The sequence below is a fragment of the Myotis davidii genome, unplaced genomic scaffold (genome assembly GCF_000327345.1).
Source record: "Myotis davidii unplaced genomic scaffold, ASM32734v1 scaffold557, whole genome shotgun sequence".
Classification (NCBI taxonomy): domain Eukaryota; kingdom Metazoa; phylum Chordata; class Mammalia; order Chiroptera; family Vespertilionidae; genus Myotis; species Myotis davidii.
This window is the reverse complement of record NW_006289557.1, coordinates 1,607,482-1,624,921: the sequence shown is the minus strand read 5'-3', so window position 1 is coordinate 1,624,921 and position 17,440 is coordinate 1,607,482. Positions and strand designations below refer to the sequence as shown.

General features: G+C 44.7%; 1 protein-coding gene across 1 annotated transcript in view; it reads right to left on the bottom strand.

The window, feature by feature from the left end:
* The window catches only part of MB21D2 (Mab-21 domain containing 2), a 135,591-nt gene that overhangs the window by 117,718 nt on the left and 433 nt on the right, over positions 1-17,440 (bottom strand). The window lies entirely within an intron of this gene.

The following is a 17,440-nucleotide window of genomic DNA, read 5'->3' as shown; positions in this document are numbered from 1 at the left end:
CTATCATTTGAGTTCCTTATATTTAGAAAAGGTTGGAAAGGATTGGACTAGACAACTTCTAAAGTCCACATTTTTATAATTCCTTGATAAATGATGCAGAGGTGGGAAACTAGGAAAGGAAAAGCCTCCTGAACACACTAATGTATAAACTTAAAATCTGGTACACATATGGCCGTCATTATAAACTATTCACCACCTAACTGTTAAGTTCAAGAACAAAAGCAAAATAACCAACAATACCAGCCATATTCATTGAGCCCCTCCCAAATATTTATTAAATAATCACATTTCAGGCAAGTAAAAAAAACCAAAAAGATACATGATAGACTATAATTGATTTTTTATGGGAATGGGACATGTCAGACATCAGTCACAAATAATGACAAATTCAGAACTGATCAGTGCAACTATGAAACCTGTGAAGCCAAGATGCCCATTTGGGAGAAACTGTCCTATTCTGTGCCAGCCTGAAAGGCCTCTTTAAGAAATATTGATCTGACTGGGCTGAGATCTTATGGGTAAGTGGAAGTTAGTAAGTTGTGTGGGCTGTGGTAGAAGGGATGGGGCATTCCAGCCAAAGGCCTCAGTGGGAGGGGATGTGGTATTTCCAACGAACTGAAAGGCCAGTGTGGCTGAAACCAAGAGGGTGAGGGCCTCTGAGGTTTGAGTTGAGGCTGAAGAGGCCACAGGAGTCAGAGCACTGAGGCCTTCTAATCATGTTCAGAATGTCTGGGCAATGTCAACACCTCACGTGGCACCTAGCTCATAGAAGGTATGCAAGAAACATACGGTACAACTGAGTGGTGGCAGGAGAGAGTGAGCAGGAATTGCTGGGTCTTTGAAGGCGTAATAAAATAGGCTAAGGAGTTTAAACTTCAGGTGAAGAAGGATGGGCTGCCCTGGAGGGTTTAGGCATATTTCAAAGATGACTTAGCATGGAGAATGGGTTGAACAGATGCAAGATTGGAAGATTATTGCAGTAATCCAGGAACAAGATGGCAGTGGCCTGGCCTGGGTGGTGAGAGTGGGAATGGAGAGAAGAAAACAAAGTCTAAAGAAAGAGGCAGAAGTGACGGGCCTCAGTTCCTCTGGGATAGGAAGGTGGGGAGAGCTGCATGACTGCAAAGCTCCTGTCTTGGGCACTCTGTGAATGGGGGTGTGGTTGCTAAGGAGCAACACGTTTGGAGCACAGAAAGATTCCCTTTGGACACCTGATTGGGGCACCTCTGGGACATCCAAGTGGAACTGTCACAGAGGTAGTCAAAGGTCCAGATGGACACAGGCTTGGGGGGTAGCAGCAGAAACGCTGCTGTAAAAGGATGGACTGGAGAAAGCATAAAAGGAGAAGAGACAGAAGCAGTCATCAAGGGCTGGACAAAAGAATACAGGTCTATCCTTTTCATGGAGACTGAGGAAGAGAAGAAAAATAGGACAAGTATGTTGCCATGGAAGCCAGAGGAGGAGAGTTCAGGAGAGAATGGTCAACAGTGTCAGTTTGGAGAAGGAACGAGAAACCCAGCACCGGGTTCTGTTTTGTTTTGGTTTTTCCTTCAAGGCATTGATCATAATCTATACTTTTTTAAAAAAAGAAATGTTTTTATTGATTTCAGAGAAAGGAAGGGAGAGAGAAAAAGAGATAGAATATCAATAATAAGAGAGAGACATCCATCTACTGCCTCCTGCTAGCTCCCCCACTGGGTATCAAGCCCACAACCTGGGCATGTGCCCTGACTGGGAATCAAACTGTGACCTTCTGGTTCATGCATGGGTTGATGCTCAACTACCGAGCTACACAGCCAGGCAATAATTTGTACTTTTTTTTTTTCATTGTCCATCTCCTTCTAAGACTTGCATAAGCAAGATAAAGGTTTGCACCCCATTGTGCTGCTACTATCTAGCAGAGGACTTGTTGCACGGAGGTTCTTCAAGGTCTTTGGAATGTTTAGGAAGGAATCAGTAATGAAGGAAAAATGGCAGGTGAAGGGGGCAGGAGTAATCCCTGGGGGGCGGGGGGTGTCTGAGCAGAGAGAATGGGATTCAGGAGACAGGAACAGGGGTTGGTTGGTCTTGAATTACACAAAGATACTTAGTAAAACCATTTCCCACCAATCCGGTTCCTCAAGAACCAGAGATTATAAAATTCCCTCCCTTGCCTTTGCCAGTTTGGCTCAGTGGATAGAGTGTCAGCCTGCAGACTGAAGGGTCCAGTCAAGGGCACATGCCTGGGTTAGAGGCTCAATCCCCAGTAGGGGTCATGCAAGAGGCAGCTGATCAATGATTCTCTCATCATTTATGTTTCTATCTCTCTCTCCCTCTCCCTTTCTCTCTGAAATAATAAAAAACTTTCACAAAAACAAAATGGAAGAGGCATTGGTATATTCAGAATTAAAGTCCAGATGCCATATCCATAATGGTTCTAGTCTAGTAACAAGACTGTGGTATGGGACAGTTTATAAACACAACATTCCATGAAATGTTCCTGTCCAAATAGAATAGGCTACCAAATGAGACAAACCTGCAAAAAAGCACTCTGTAAATTAGTGATACACAATTGGTAGCTGTTATTAACTATTTTGACATGTTAGTGTTCACTTAAATGTCAGCTAAAATTTATTTGAACAAAGACACACTTGAAGAACATTTTCATGTGGGGGAAAAAAATTCCCTCCCTTGATCTTCTACATTATTCAGATGGGTTTGCCAATTCCAGATGTTTCCATTCCCACTGATATTTTATTGCAGGAAAACCGTGAGTCAGTAGGTTTGAAATGAGGCTTCTCTGAGCATTCCAATTCCAAGCCGCTGAATCATGAGCAGCACTAAAATCTCAAAAAGTTATTTCATCCCAGCAACAGATTTCAGAGCATGATGCCGAGGTGCTTCAATGCTTTAAGACAAGTCAAAGTACCAGCGTCTGCCCTTAAAAAGCAGGGCAACTGGCCCAGCATGTGTGGCTCAGTGGTTGAGCGCCAACCTACGAACCAGGAGGTCACAGTTCAATTCCCGGTCAGGGTACATGCCAGGGTTGCAGGCTGGATCCCCAGTGTGGGGTGCAGAGGAGGCAGCCCATTGATTATTTTCTCTCATCGATGTTTCTATCCCTCTTTCCTTCTTCCTTCCTCTCTGAAATCAATATATATATATATATTTTAAAAGCAGGGCAACTGGACAGGGTTATTTAACAAATACTTTTCAAAAGTAGGCACTTACAGCACTAAAGAAGCAGATCCCTTAGTTCACATAAACCCCAATTCAATTTATAAGTTTTGATTTCAAAGTAACTTTCTCAAGAGTACATTTTCGCCTCTGCCTTTCACTGAAAAAAGATCTGCTCCCCATTCTCCCCACAATGGTAGACTACATTAGCTATGTTCTAATTAAACATTCTAAATCTGGAATGAAACCCACCTGGGGGTGGGGAGGAGTGGAGGAGAGAGTCTGGCGTCATCAGACTGCCCTAATTCACTTAGCATCAAGTGCCCAACTGACCTTTCTACAGCCTTAAATCCATCAGGCAGCTAGGCCACACCTCCTCACTTTCAAAATGAAGAGACTGTGGCTAAGATATGATTCCATACAAAGGACTTTCAATAAACATAAAGCACAATCATCCAGAGAATATTTTCTCTGAGGGCTGCTGAGGCCCAATGATGGAATGGAAAGACTCAGGACCAGGAGCCATAGTTCCATGTTAGCACCTGGCTTCCAGGACAGTAAAACCATCATCTTTTCCTTGCCCACTATTCCCACACTTCCATCCTCCCCCTCAAGGTTTAGCACCACCTCGTGTTTATGTGCCCGCAACCAACACAGAGCCTGGCATTATAGTGGTACTCACTGAAAAGGAGTTTTTAGGGGTATTATAGGCAGGTTTAGGGAGTTTTAGGAATTAGGGGACCCATGGAGGAGGGGGGCATAGTTGGTTGGGGCTTGGAGCTGCCAAAAGGCATACATTCACAGAGAACAAATGGTGCCACCAGATAAGAGGAGAGGAAGACACCCATTCACAGAAGATAGGGAAAAGCCACAGGGTATGGGGAGAAAGAGGAAACAACTTTCAGAGGACAGAGAAATGCTGACAAATGGGAGAAAGAGGAAAACAGATTTTCACAGGAGATAGAGAATTCTACCACTGAAGGGGGAGAAAAAGGAGGTGGCACCATGTGGGGTCTGAGCTTTGGAGCTAATATTCCTCCAATTGGAAGGCAGCATCCAGAAACAAAGCACTGCAGCCTTTTATAAACCTTAGGAAAAAGGAGCTTAGTGGGTCACCCTCTTTGGGACCCCCTCCCTATGGGGAGTCTGTACTTGTTTCCAATAAATATCCACCTTTTCAGCTACCACCTTTTGTCCGTGGCTTCATTCTTCAAATCCATCTGGACAAGAACCCGGGAAAGAAATCACCCTTGCATCCTGCTCAGGAAAAACCACCCTCTGGTCACACCATCTGGACAAGAACCCGGGAAAGAAATCACCCCCGCATCCTGCTCAGGAAAAACCACACTCTCGTCATGTTTTCGAAAGGTGCAAGAAGGGATGGAGTTGGACTGCCTAGGTTTCAAAGCAGCCTCTACCACCAGCCTGAGCAAATGACTCCTCTTCAGTTTCCTTATCTCTAAAGCCAGGGAAAGTAACAACCCCCTCAACAACCCCCTCACCACAGGATTGCTTGAAGATAAATGAGTTAATGATTCTAACACAATTGGAACAATACCTGGCACACAGTGGGGAAGAGTTTCCCAAGATCATAGTCATCCTTACCACCATCAGTCTGACCTCCAGCAAGTCCCCGTCCACTGGGGGGTCAAATTTCCCTGCCAGTGAAATCATGGGTGGACGGACTGTTCTCAGGAAGATCCCCAATGGCTCAGCTCCTCTATAATGGCTTGAATCCTATTACAGCTCTAACTCCTGCTCAGGCTGAGCCCTCCCACCGGCAGCAAGCGGGGAAGGTAGTGCTGGCTCTCCATCAGGTCCCAGAAGCTCTCTAGCCCTCTGAGCTTCAGCTCCTTCCAACCACAGGTTGGCCCCGAGGTCCTGTAGTCCACACTTCCATATTTTCAGAGATGAAAATACTCGTCGTGATCCTCAAAGCTGTGGAAACAGCACAGGTGTGAGGAAAGGACACACTTCACAGAAAGAAACCAAAGGGAGAGACGAGGAACAATCAAGACAAAAGCAAACACCACAGACCAGAAACACACTGTGCCCATGGGGTTGTTTATTTAGCATGCTTTGTCTTACAGCACTTCGGAGAACCTCAAACTACACAGGCAGCTCTGGAGCAGGGGGCCTGTTCCTTACCTTGAAGTACAGTCCGCTCAGAGGGACTACCCCCCCTTCAAACCCAGGCGGCCCTCCCTGGGGAGCAAACTCTTTAGAGGGGATGGGCTCAGGTACAAGCAGCTTTCTCAGGAAGCGGTTACGTGCTGGGCATTTACCTCATCTCCACAGGCCCAAAAGCAAGATCAATGTTCAGGATGATCAAATCCCCTTTCCTTTCTGGGCCTCAGTTTCCACTTCTGTAAAATGGAGGGGGGAGGAACTCTGCCCAACTAATTTCCAAATTTCCTAGCAGGATTAAAATTGTTACATTCCTATCCATGACTTCCATTTTGCAGGGGGAAAGGATTTGTTTTAAATGATAAAAAAAATAAGGTTCGTAGTCATTTGCTGTTTTCTGCCTGAACCTAGACTTCCTGGGTTCAAATCCCCAGTCTACCAGTAGCTCTGTGACCTTGGGCAAATTACTTAACCTCTCTGTGCTTTGGAAGTCTCATCAGTAAGTAAGAATAGGAAGAATAACCCTTCCTCATCGGGTTGGTGTTAGGATTAATTCAGTTGATATACATAAAGTACAACGTACTAAGGACTGTGCCTAGTGTGGCTATTATTTTCAAAGTTACATACCAGTAGTTTTCTATTCGAAGGGAATTATTTGGGAGACAGTACGCTAGGACTAACACCAGTGCGCACGCTCACACACACTTGGCAGACAGACAGGAAACCTAGGTTCCAGTTAGGATTCTGCCCCAAACTAGCTGTGTGCTTATGGACGGAACCACAGCTCCTCTCCGGGCCTCAATTTCCAGAGCAGATAGTACAAGGTTGCCCTAAAAGTATTCAGATCAGAGGTGAAATTCTGACAGCCACAGTGTTCTGTTTAACCTGTAGTTTTACACCACATTGTGTTCCTTTAAGATTTGATTTTTTTCTAAGTATTTAAAAATCTGGAGATTTTACATAAATATCCAGATTAATTGAGTTCAGAGTCAAGGACACCTAGGAGTGGGGGGAAGGGGGAACCTGTAGTTTTACACCACATTGTGTTCCTTTAAGATTTGATTTTTTTCTAAGTATTTAAAAATCTGGAGATTTTCCATAAATATCCAGATTAATTGGGTCTCTTAAAACATCCAAAGTTCTATCAGTCCTGACCCCCTTAATTTTTCTAAAAGGGGTCACTGCTCTCAGCCCCTGAGGGCTGTTCCTTCACTAATGTTCTCTTAAAACATCCAAAGTTCTATCAGTCCTGGCCCCTTTAGGCAATGGTTCTGAAAGGGTGGGCTCCAGACCAGAGCAGCTCATCACCTGGAGACTTGGAAGAAATACAAACTCTTGGATCCCAAACTGGTTCAATCAGAAACTTCAGGAGTGGGGCTGGCAACCTGTTTTAATGCCATTGCAGTGAAGGAACAGCTGGCAGGGACTGAGAGCAGTGACCTCTTTTAGAAAAAAAGATGTAAAAGTTGATCTCATTCCCCAGCACACCCTCAACTTCAGGAGTGGGGCTGGCAACCTGTTTTAAGCCGTTGCAGTGAAGGAACAGCTGGCAGGGGCTGAGAGCAGTGACCCCTTTTAGAAAAAAAGATGTAAAAGGTGATCTCATTCCCCAGCGCACCCCCTTTCCCCTACTCCTAGGTGTCCTTGACTCTGAACCCCAAAACCAGTAGGGGCTGTCCACCACTGTCGTTTTCCTTAACTGCCCAGTCCCTGGTGGGCCTTTGGCTCACCAGCTCGCATCTGGATGAACCATGCCTTCTCACAACAGGACTATGAGCCCCTTGGGCATTGATGCCAGTAGGTTTATGTTATTCCAAATCAGAACCACAGCCTGTATGACAACAGGCTGCCCACACCAAGGGCACAGTTAAAAGAACAAACTGTTGAGTCTCCTTTATTAATCACAATCCACACAAGCAGCTGCTGTAAGAACAGCTGCGGCTGCTAAAAGGGTGATCTTGAAGCAGCCTAGAAAAGTGCTTACAAGTTCAATACCAATAACAGACCCGTGCAGACTTGTAATCTGTTGGCCTGGTTCTTCCTCCAGATCTTCCCTGCCTCTCTAGACCGGAAATCCTCCTTCTTCCACACCCTGGGACAGAGTAGGTGGGTAGGGGAGAAGGTTCTTAGAATTAGCATAACACAGAGAATTTGGGGTAACCTTTAAAGGACTTGAGTTTGATCCTACCTCAACCTTTTGGTGACCTTAACTCCCTGTCCACCTGGAATACTCTTCCATCTCGTCTTCAGATGGCCAGGTCCTCCTTAGCCTTCCATTTCAATGTCTCTTGAAAGAGGTCTTCTCTACAGTCTTCATTCCATCCTACCTAGTTATCCTCCATCATAACACTCTGTGCTTTGTTTTTTTTCATAGCACACATCCCTATTTATTTGTGTGCTTAAACCTTGTTCAATTCCCCCAGAGAATAGAAGACCTATAGACATAGTGACTTTGCTTCTCTTACCACTCTATGTGCTTATCTTGTAATTGAGGCACAGTAATTGCACCAGTACATGACAGGCACTGAAACATAAGTTGAATGAATAAATGAATTAAAGAGTGAATACTTAACGACATTCCATGCATATTGTAGATATTCAGATAATTGTTAGAAAAAACAAAAATCTAAACAAGACTTACACCAACTCTCACTACTGATTTAACTCATTTCACAGATAGTAATCAGGGCTTCTTGTATTGAGGAAAAAATATAAAAAATAAACAAATTGAGCAACAACTGCCCATGCCACCTTTATGCATAGCAGCACTGGCCCTAGTTATCTACCTCTTTATCTTGTATAGAGGGAATCCATGAAAAGGCACTTAAGTGGACAAAAAACAGATAGTTGTTTCCTGAAGAGAGGGCCTCACATAATAGCATAATTATAGACTGTCTTTAAAGAAATGACTCAGCTGGCAAATGCCTACCCAAGTCCACTGTGAAACTGACAGGGACTCTAAGAACCAGTTGGGCAGGGCCTAACAATCAGATGCGGAGAATGCATACCTATAGGGCATGTACTTACCCATTCACCATCCGGCAGCCTCAAGGGCTATATGCCTGTGGTTCAGGGGGAAGGTAGAAAACTCCGGAGAGAAATGAAAGCTGCTACCATGGCCTTGTCTGAGAATACAGACACACCCCAGCAACCCACGAAAGATAAAGCCTACAAGCTCTTGGCAGGCAGTGTGCTGCAGCAGAAGACACTCAGATCTGGTGGAGTCCAATCAAGCATTTTACTCTACAATCTCCAACTGTCATGTCACCTCTCAGCCTCAGAACTAATCCCATCTGTAATGTGGGTTCATAGTTCATATACAACCTTTCTCAAAGGCCTGTCCAAAGAATGATACCATGCCATGCCAGATGTGAATATGTATAATCTGTAAAGCACTGAACAAAGGTGAGTTATTGAGGTCAAGTAATAGTAGTTTATAATAATGAAGTATCATTGTGGAGAGCCGGCACGGTCATGGCATACTCAGCCCAGGGTGCCTTTTTTGGCGAGCCCGCCCCACCAGGTTCAGTGACCCTGAGAGGGGGTGGTGAAGGGAGGAGAAAAGATAGACAAGAGAAGAAAGCTGGGTCTGGGTGGGACGCTGTCCTCTCTGATGGAGAGCTAGTGACAGTGCCAAGGACTACAAGCCATGTCTTTATTTTATAGCCAGATTCCACGAGGCAAAGTAAGGGTGTGGTTACATTGTTTACAACGTTCTCGTGGGTTTTGAATACTTCTCAGTTACATTTTGGCAATGATAGAACTGTGCCCTCTCATTAATCCGAGGCTTGAACCTGTCCAAACATTGTGGCCGCTCTCCACATATCATTACAATTTGAACTCCAGAGTAGGCAACTGACAACTTGCAGGTGGACTGCTAAGCACATGGAACACCTCCATGGGAAAGATGGCTTATACTGTCTCTGCAAGGCCTCACATGTAGGCATGCCGGAGACCACAAGTACCCTGTATTTGCGTGGTAGAAAAGTCAGGGTCTACAAAAAAGGGACATTGCCCCAAGTTACTATTTACTGCTCTCAGTCAACAAACTATAGCAATCACTTCCTGTCCTATAGAAATCACTTGGGACATTTCTTAAATTGCCCTATGGTAAGTTTAAGGGCATTATTCTTGGAATGCAGGAAAAAACTCCGCTACTATATAAGATCAGATTAAGATTCTCTTGACCCCAGCAAAGATGAAATAGCATGGCTTACCAGGAAGGAAAATCATAAAGAGACAATATCAGAAAGTGCTCATTCCTTAAAAAGAGCCTGGAATAAGCTTCATACGGACTCTTTTAAAGTGAATCAAGTAACTGGACACTCTGTGAGCACCTACTATGCACATGACCCCAGTGGATGCCGCAAAGATCAATGAGCCAGGGATTCGTTAACCTAGGGCATGGGAAAGAATGTGCTAAAAGATACAAAAGGGGTCCAGGCGTTAGGAAAACAGAGGAAAGGTAAATTATTTTCCACTCGGATAGAGGAAATCTTATGAGTCAAGTGGCATTTGAACTGGGAGAAAAAAACAAAACAAAGTAGAGATAAAGCAAGTCTAATAGCCACCATAATTTCAAAGCAGCAATAAATCATTTGAGATATCAAATCATAGTAACAGCTTTAATGTGAAAGTATTGTGTTTCTGTAAGCAGCAAAAGCAAAAAACATAGGTTCCTCTATGGTTTGTTACCTACTGTTATAATGGAAGGAAATGCTATATTTCAGTTAGAGGTCCATAAAAATAAAGATGCAGCGTTTTCCCATTCAAGTTCACAGGGTTTATGCTCTTGTTACCATGGATCCAGGTTAAGAAATCCTGATAGAGAAAACAGCCTAAAGCAAAGGAAGAAAGTGAAAAATATGGTGGTGTTTTGTGATCATGCAGAGCATGTAAAGACACAGATAGGAGATGACATCGAAAAGACGGTAAAACCTTCAGAAGTCACCAATATGAAGATTCATAATCCTCAATTATTAAATCACAGAATGTGCTGTAAGTTTCAGAACAATGTCTTCTTTTGGAATAAAAGAGGAATGAGAGAAGCTAGGAAAACATCTTTCAGAGGGTTTCAAGTTATAGCTTCTTTTTAAAAGTGTTGTGGATGGCAGCACAGTCATAAATTGACAAAAAAAGCACACATCCAATATGAATACTGTTATGTAAAACCTTATGCACATGAGAATGAGTGGGTGTAAGGGTGTTTATAAACACAGATGTCTAAAAAAATGTACATCAAATATTAACGTAATTAAAATTTGGAAGTGGTTTTACTTTCATCTTTGTATTTTCTATCATTGAAAAAGAGGCCCAAAAGAGGTTAGGAGGCTTTAGCCAGGGTAACACACGCCACACAGTACAAAACAGAGCTGGTACTAGACCTCAGAAATGTCCTTTTTTGTACTTCACAAAAGTTTTCAGATTCAGAATTTCATGTACCTGCATACATGAGGTAGGTCGGCATGTGCTGCATACGAACGTTTAAGTCAATTGTGGTCCCATAAGTTATAATGGAGCTGAAAAATTCCTATCGCCTAATGACATCGTAGCTGTTTTAACGTGTTAGTGCAATGCATTTTCATTACTCATGTGTTTGTGGTCATGCTGGTGTAGGGTGTTTATAAAGCCTACAGTAGTGTACAGTAATGTCCTTGGCCTTCACATTCACTCACCACTCACTCACATTCACTCACCACTCACTCACTGACTCACTCCGAGCACCTTCCTGTCCTGTAAGCTCCATTCATGGTAAGGGCCCTATACAGGAGGACCATATTTTATCTTTTATACCGTATTTTACTGTACTTCTTCCATGTTTAGGTATGTCTAGATACACAAGTACAATTGCCTATAGTATTTAATACTGTAACATAGTATACAGATTTGTAGCCTAGAAGCCACAGGCTATCCCATATAGCCTAGGTGGGTAGTAGGCTATACCATCTAGTTTTCTTGTAAGTATACTCTATGATGCTCGCATGATGACGAAATCACCCAACAATGCATCTCTCAGAACAGACGCCATTGTTGAATGACATTGTTAAGAATTTGTTTAGTGACTTGCCCAAAGTCACACAGCAAGTAACTGGAAGAGTTGGGGCTAGAATCCAGGTCTCCTGCCACTCCTGAGAGCAAGAATACTAGTGTCATTGTTAAAAGCAAGGGTTTCCATTAGTCTGTCTCAGCTGTGCCATTACTTGCTGGGAAACTTAGGAAATTCCTGAATTTTTTCATTCCTATGATTCCATATAGTTCTTTACTTCTAAGCATTATGGTTATGATTAAATAACACAGTGATGTAAACACCTATTACAACCTCTGATACAGAGTACACTCCAATTATCTCAATCTCTGTGCTTCCCCGCCCACCTCTGTCCCAGGTACAAGAACTTCAGTTCCAGGAGCCAGCAGACCTATCTGCTCATTAGGCTCAGCAGCCTGATTCTAGTCTCGAAAGTCAACTGGGATCATGCTCATTGTGCTAGGAGCCGCTCTATTGAATGGGCAATGCACAACAGTAAGGCTAACACAGGGTGTCAGAGCGCTGACTAGCCAGTTTGGGAATCGCTAGGGATTCTGATTCAATGGATCTGATATGGGACCAGAGATCCCGAATTGTTAAAAAGCTCCAGGAAAAAAAAAAAAAGCTCCAGGAAAGTCTAAAGCAGTGGTTCTCAACCTGTGGGTTGTGACCCCTTTGGCGGTCAAACGACCCTTTCACAGGGGTCGCTTAAGACCATCCCGCTTATCAGATATTTACATTACGATTCATAATAGTAGAAACATTACAGTTATGAAGTAGCAACGAAAATAATTTTATGGTTGGGTCACAACATGAGGAACTGTATTTAAAGGGCCAGAAGGTTGAGAACCACTGGTCTAAAGCAAGCATGTCAAACTCAAAGGCTAACACGGGCCAAATAAACGAGGCATGCGTGAGTTTGACATGCTTGGTCTAAAGCAGCAGTCACCAACTAGCGGTCTGCGGAACACTGGTGTCCATGAGGTCCAAAAGGTTGGTGACCGCTGGTTTAAAGAACCTTTGGAGCAGCGGTCGCCAACCAGTGGTCCGTGGATTACTGGTGGTCCGTGAGGTCTGTCTGACAGGTTGGCGACCGCTGGTCTAAAGAGCTAACATTCAATAATGAGTTCTCAGTTTGACAAGAGAGAATTTCACATTTCTGTGAATACAAAAGGGCCCCAGTCTAATCTAGAGCAATGCATTATCCAATGGGCGACACAACAAGGACATCAAGGGAAGACCAAGATCATCAACAATTCTAGGCTCTTCTGTCAAGGACAAAGAACAGCAACTGCCCAGAGCTATGGAGGATAATTAAAATCAACCCAAACTAGCAGCAAAAATAAATGTTCTGAGGCACCTCCCTGCCCTAGATACATATTGTTGTCGGAGATGGAACAGACTTCACAGATGATCTTGTCCATTATACAGACACAGCACATTAGCAATTTGAACTCTAAGGAACTTGTCAAGACTTGGAGGCCCATAAAGCAATGGTTCGCAATAAATTCCCTCAATAAATAAATATTGCTGAATGAATTAAGAGAAAAGTCCCATTCAAACACTAGAAAGACAGGGCTTCAAAATGGCCTACTCTGAAAATACAGAAGGTGTCTAAATATATGGTAGGTCTGTCTGGTAGTGCTCCAAGTACCACACTGTAAGTTTAGAACTTAGAAGTGGGCATGTGGTATTTACGGGCCTGAAAAAAGACAAGAGCCAGAAAAACTATTTTCCTTGAGTTGATGGCCAGAAAAGAGAGAAGGGTCTCCAAAGGCCCACATGAATTTCTCAACGTTTTGGCTCAGTATTTTGTCCTTAGGACCCTGCATACTGCTTGTAGGCAGTATAACATTCGGTAAATATTTGTTACATGCATGAAAGTAAGAGAGGGAAAGAACTAGGTAGACAAAGAGTAATCTTCCCTGCTTCTAGAGGCCAAGTAAGCTACTGGGTACCTCATTCCCCAAGGAATGAGGCCTTTTTAGTTGTTTGAACCGAAAGCCATGGAAACTGACTACCATTACAGTGGAAGGAACATGAGAATTTGGGTTCAAATTCAAACTCTGTGTGATCTTGGCATAAGAACTAGACCTCTTTGAACCTCAGCGTCTCACCTTAAAAAAAGAGATAATACCTCATTCACCTATTTCACCTCCAAAACAGGCATGATAATTTTTATCCTTACAAAGCTGTAGGAAGAAAATTATATGAGCTAATGGATTTATGCAAAGTAGCTACTAGCACAATGGTGGGCACACAGTATGAGCTTAACCAGTGGCAATGCATGTTAGAACTAGTTATGCCCTCTAAAGCCAGAGCCTATATTCTCCTAGGCTGCCTCTAATTGTACTCCATAGTCTTTCTGATAGCAAACTGAGTTATAATTCTAGATTAAGTTCACTAGATTTCCTAATAATGCCGATTTCTTGAAATAAATACTTAAATCATGTATACATTCCTTTTCAGTTTACAAAGTAACTTCACATTCACACATAAGTCTGAAATGATGCCTTATTGTTATCCATGTTCAGTAGGTGGAAGAACTAAGACTGCTCAGCCAGCAAGAGGCGAAGTGGAATTGGCACAGATTTTAACATTTTATTATAACGGCCATCATTTTCTTAACCAGAAATTCAAACAAGTAATTTTATTGTTGAATAAAATAATTCAACTCAGACGGCTTTAGAAATCACCTTAGATGCTGCGTGGATCATCCTAAAATTTATAGCTGAAATCGGAAACAAAACCCTGAAAGCAGAGGCAGTAATAATTTTTAAACAAAGACCTTCCTCTGGTCTTAATGCATCTATTATGAATAGTCTCAAGTAAGAGAGGAACACGTCACAGTCAGGCAGATATATGTTTTAGCAACATCTCTACCATTTATTAGCCATAGGGCCCTGGGTAATTCTTAACCCCAGTAAATTTCAACATTACTCCTAAGGTTGTGTGAAGTTTCTGGCATCGAGAAGGCAAGCAGTCATTTATAGCTACTCTAGCAACCATGCCATGGTACTGACCATCCATTCAGAGCATAGGCAATCCAAGTGACTGCTTGTCTCCCTCCTGGCTTCTCTAACTTCTGCATGCTCCCTGTTCTGCATCTGTTCAGTGGGGACACAACCAGTCTCCAACCAGCCTCGCCAGAGGATGAAGATAACAAAGGAGCTGGCAGAGACATTATGCAAATACTAAATATTATTAAAACATTAATGAACTCTGGCAATTTCCCTGAATTTTGATAAATGGTGTGTACTATGCACGGCCAGCCTCTCACACAATCTGGGCTCTCAAATATTAACCAGATAATAACAGCAACCACTCTCCTCAAAGACCAAGATGTAGAGAAATAAGGAGTCTAGCTGATTCCAGATAACACTTGCCCCCGAAAGAATCACAATCTCTGTATACACAGAGACTGTCAGGACAGGCCACGGAGAACACGGTGACCACCAGCAGGTTCAGATCAACTGCACAGTCCATGCGGAGCCCAGCTTGGACAGGGCAGTGGAGTTGGCTGCTGCTGAAAGGTCACTGAGTATGACAAATGTCTACCACCACTTTGCTCTTCTGCATATAGTTGTCTCCAAACCAGAAACAAAAAAAGGTTTGGGAAGCTGGGGGGCTGTAGTCGGGGCTAACAATCATACGTAACAGTGGCTCAAGAGTGACTGCAACTTCCGAAAAGCAGAGAAAGCTCGTCCACAGCTCCATTAAAGAGGCTTGCTTTGCCATTTCAATCCGTGTGATTGGATAAAGTCTTTAAGCTGCTGGCAATCCTCAGGTACAGCTCAAAGGCAGAACAAAGCCAAGAGGACCCACCCCTCCCCCTAAAAAAAAAAAATCTCCAAGAAAAAAAGGCCTGGTGCCACCCAGTGGCACCTTAACAAGCTGAGGGTCATTAAGACACCTCATTCGCATATTCATGAGAGACTCAAGGCAGTGGCAAGTGAAACAAAGTGCACAAAAAGAGGTTTTGGTTTTTCAGCCAAGCGAAAATCCGCTTTAGAAAAAGTAAATCCACACAGGGACCCTTGCTGCCTCCAAACCTCCAGTCGTCCAGAGCAGCCAGCACCTCATTAAGGGAAAGCAAGGAACTCACAAATGAATGCAGCACCACACACCGGCAAGCTCGTTTGGCCATCTGCCTCCTAGTGTCCGGAGGGGCCAAAGGCTTACATGACACACTCTCCTGATTTTCGTCTCCGGCAGGTGGAACTATCAAATCCCTAGGGAACAAGAAAGCTGCCTTTTGCAAGGTCAAGTGGGTAAAAAGGAATAGAAGATAATTTAGTTCGCCTGTCAACACAATGCCACCCATGCCATTAAGCACCAGGAATTAGACATTGGGTAAAGGCTTTGCTAAGTCCGTGTATCACCTGTGGGGTTAACACAGAGGTTCCTAATGTGCTAGGCATTCAAACTTACCCCTCCCCACATCCTCCCATCTTCTGTTTCAAGTCTATCTTGACTGCTGGTGACCCAGCATCTCTTTCTAGTGAACCACCTAGGGCAGGAGACATCAGAACGGACGCAGGGGCTATCACAGTACAGTGGCAGACTGGCATTACTTATGTCAAAGAGAAAGACCATCATTAAGCAACTTAAATAACTGCTCTGAACCCACTCGGTGTGTCCCCAACCCTCCTGACAATCACTGTGCTGGTTTTCAGACCTGGTAGCTTTGTAAGCTTGTAAGCTGCCCTCTGGAAGCTCACTCCCACATGCAGGAGCGTGGTTTAAAAAAATAAAAACATACTCAATTCATCTAAAGAGCCGGATGGTTGAATATGTCAACAGAGAGCTCTTCAATCCCATACACAATCTATGATACACGTGGGGAGTGGGGACCAAAAGGTAAAATGCAGCCCCAAGTTTTAACATGCTTTATCCAACTTCTGAACGCATCACTACTATTGGAGTCCACACGTTCAATGTGCATTACCCCCCACTTGGGCTGCGGAGAGGAAGAAAACCGAGAAGAAAAAAAAGGTACTCCGGGCAGAACCAGCAACAGACAGCCGGCAGAAATGCCAGGAGACGGACGGCAGGAGAAAGGCAAGGGTTCTGTCTCCCTCTTCAATCAAATTTTCCACTGCCTGGAAAACTGGCTGAGGATGTATTTGTAGAGAGCACAGGGAGAGACACGCGTTAGGGCAGCGCCACACTTGGGATCCCAGTTCTGCGGGACGTTCCCCGCCAGACCACAGACTGCGTGCGGGGCCAGGGCGGCGCTGGTGGAGCCGCAGGTGACGAGGGAGGCTCCCAGCAGCGGCCACTCACACTCAAGATCAATAGCAATAATCCCAACGACGGGACACCTGAGGAGGGGCGCGGTCTCCCAGGCCAGGCTCTCTTACTCAACTCACCATTCAAAAATCAGTTTAAGGACCCGTCGGTGCCGGGTTAAGGGGTAACAGTGGGCGGCATATTTCTAACCCCCCTCACGCCCCACGCCGTCTCCCGGGTTCAAATCTCAGGGCACCTCTCTGGGCTAGCGCACTGACAGCACACAAAGAGGAGGGGCTGGCGCTCCCTGGGGGAGGGAATTAGCCATTCCGAGCTCCGCCAGAACCCTCGGGAAGCACCGGAAATGCTTCCGACCGCTTCAAAGGGCAGTCGCTTCGCAAATCGAAGTTGCAACAACTCCGGGCGCCCAGCCTACTTGAGCGGGTTACCAGGGAACACCCAACAAGTTTGGCCGCCAGGGTTTGGCATGACAGCGCCCCGCCGCAGGACCAGAGAAGCAACTTGTCGCTCGGGCGCCGAGCCAGAGCCCCGAGCTATCCCCATGCCCCAAGCTCACCCCACGTCCCAAGCTCGGGAGCTGACCCAAGGCTCGGCGCGGGTCCGAACCTCCGGAGTCAAATCCCTTCATTGAAAGGCGCCGCCGCGTCTCACCTGAACCGCGCCGCTTCCAGGGGCTGCCCCCACCAGGGATACCTTTCTCCTTGAACACTTCACCTGCCCACCGGTCCTAGCCGGTGAGCAATCAACAAAAGAGCCAGTGAACCGGGGGGGAAAGGCACCCGGTGCGAAGTAGAGTAAGGTGAGGCGATAAGGCAGCTCTGCTGGCAGCGGAGAAAGAGGAGAGGCGGCACAGAGGTGGTTATAGCCCAGGCGCCCGGC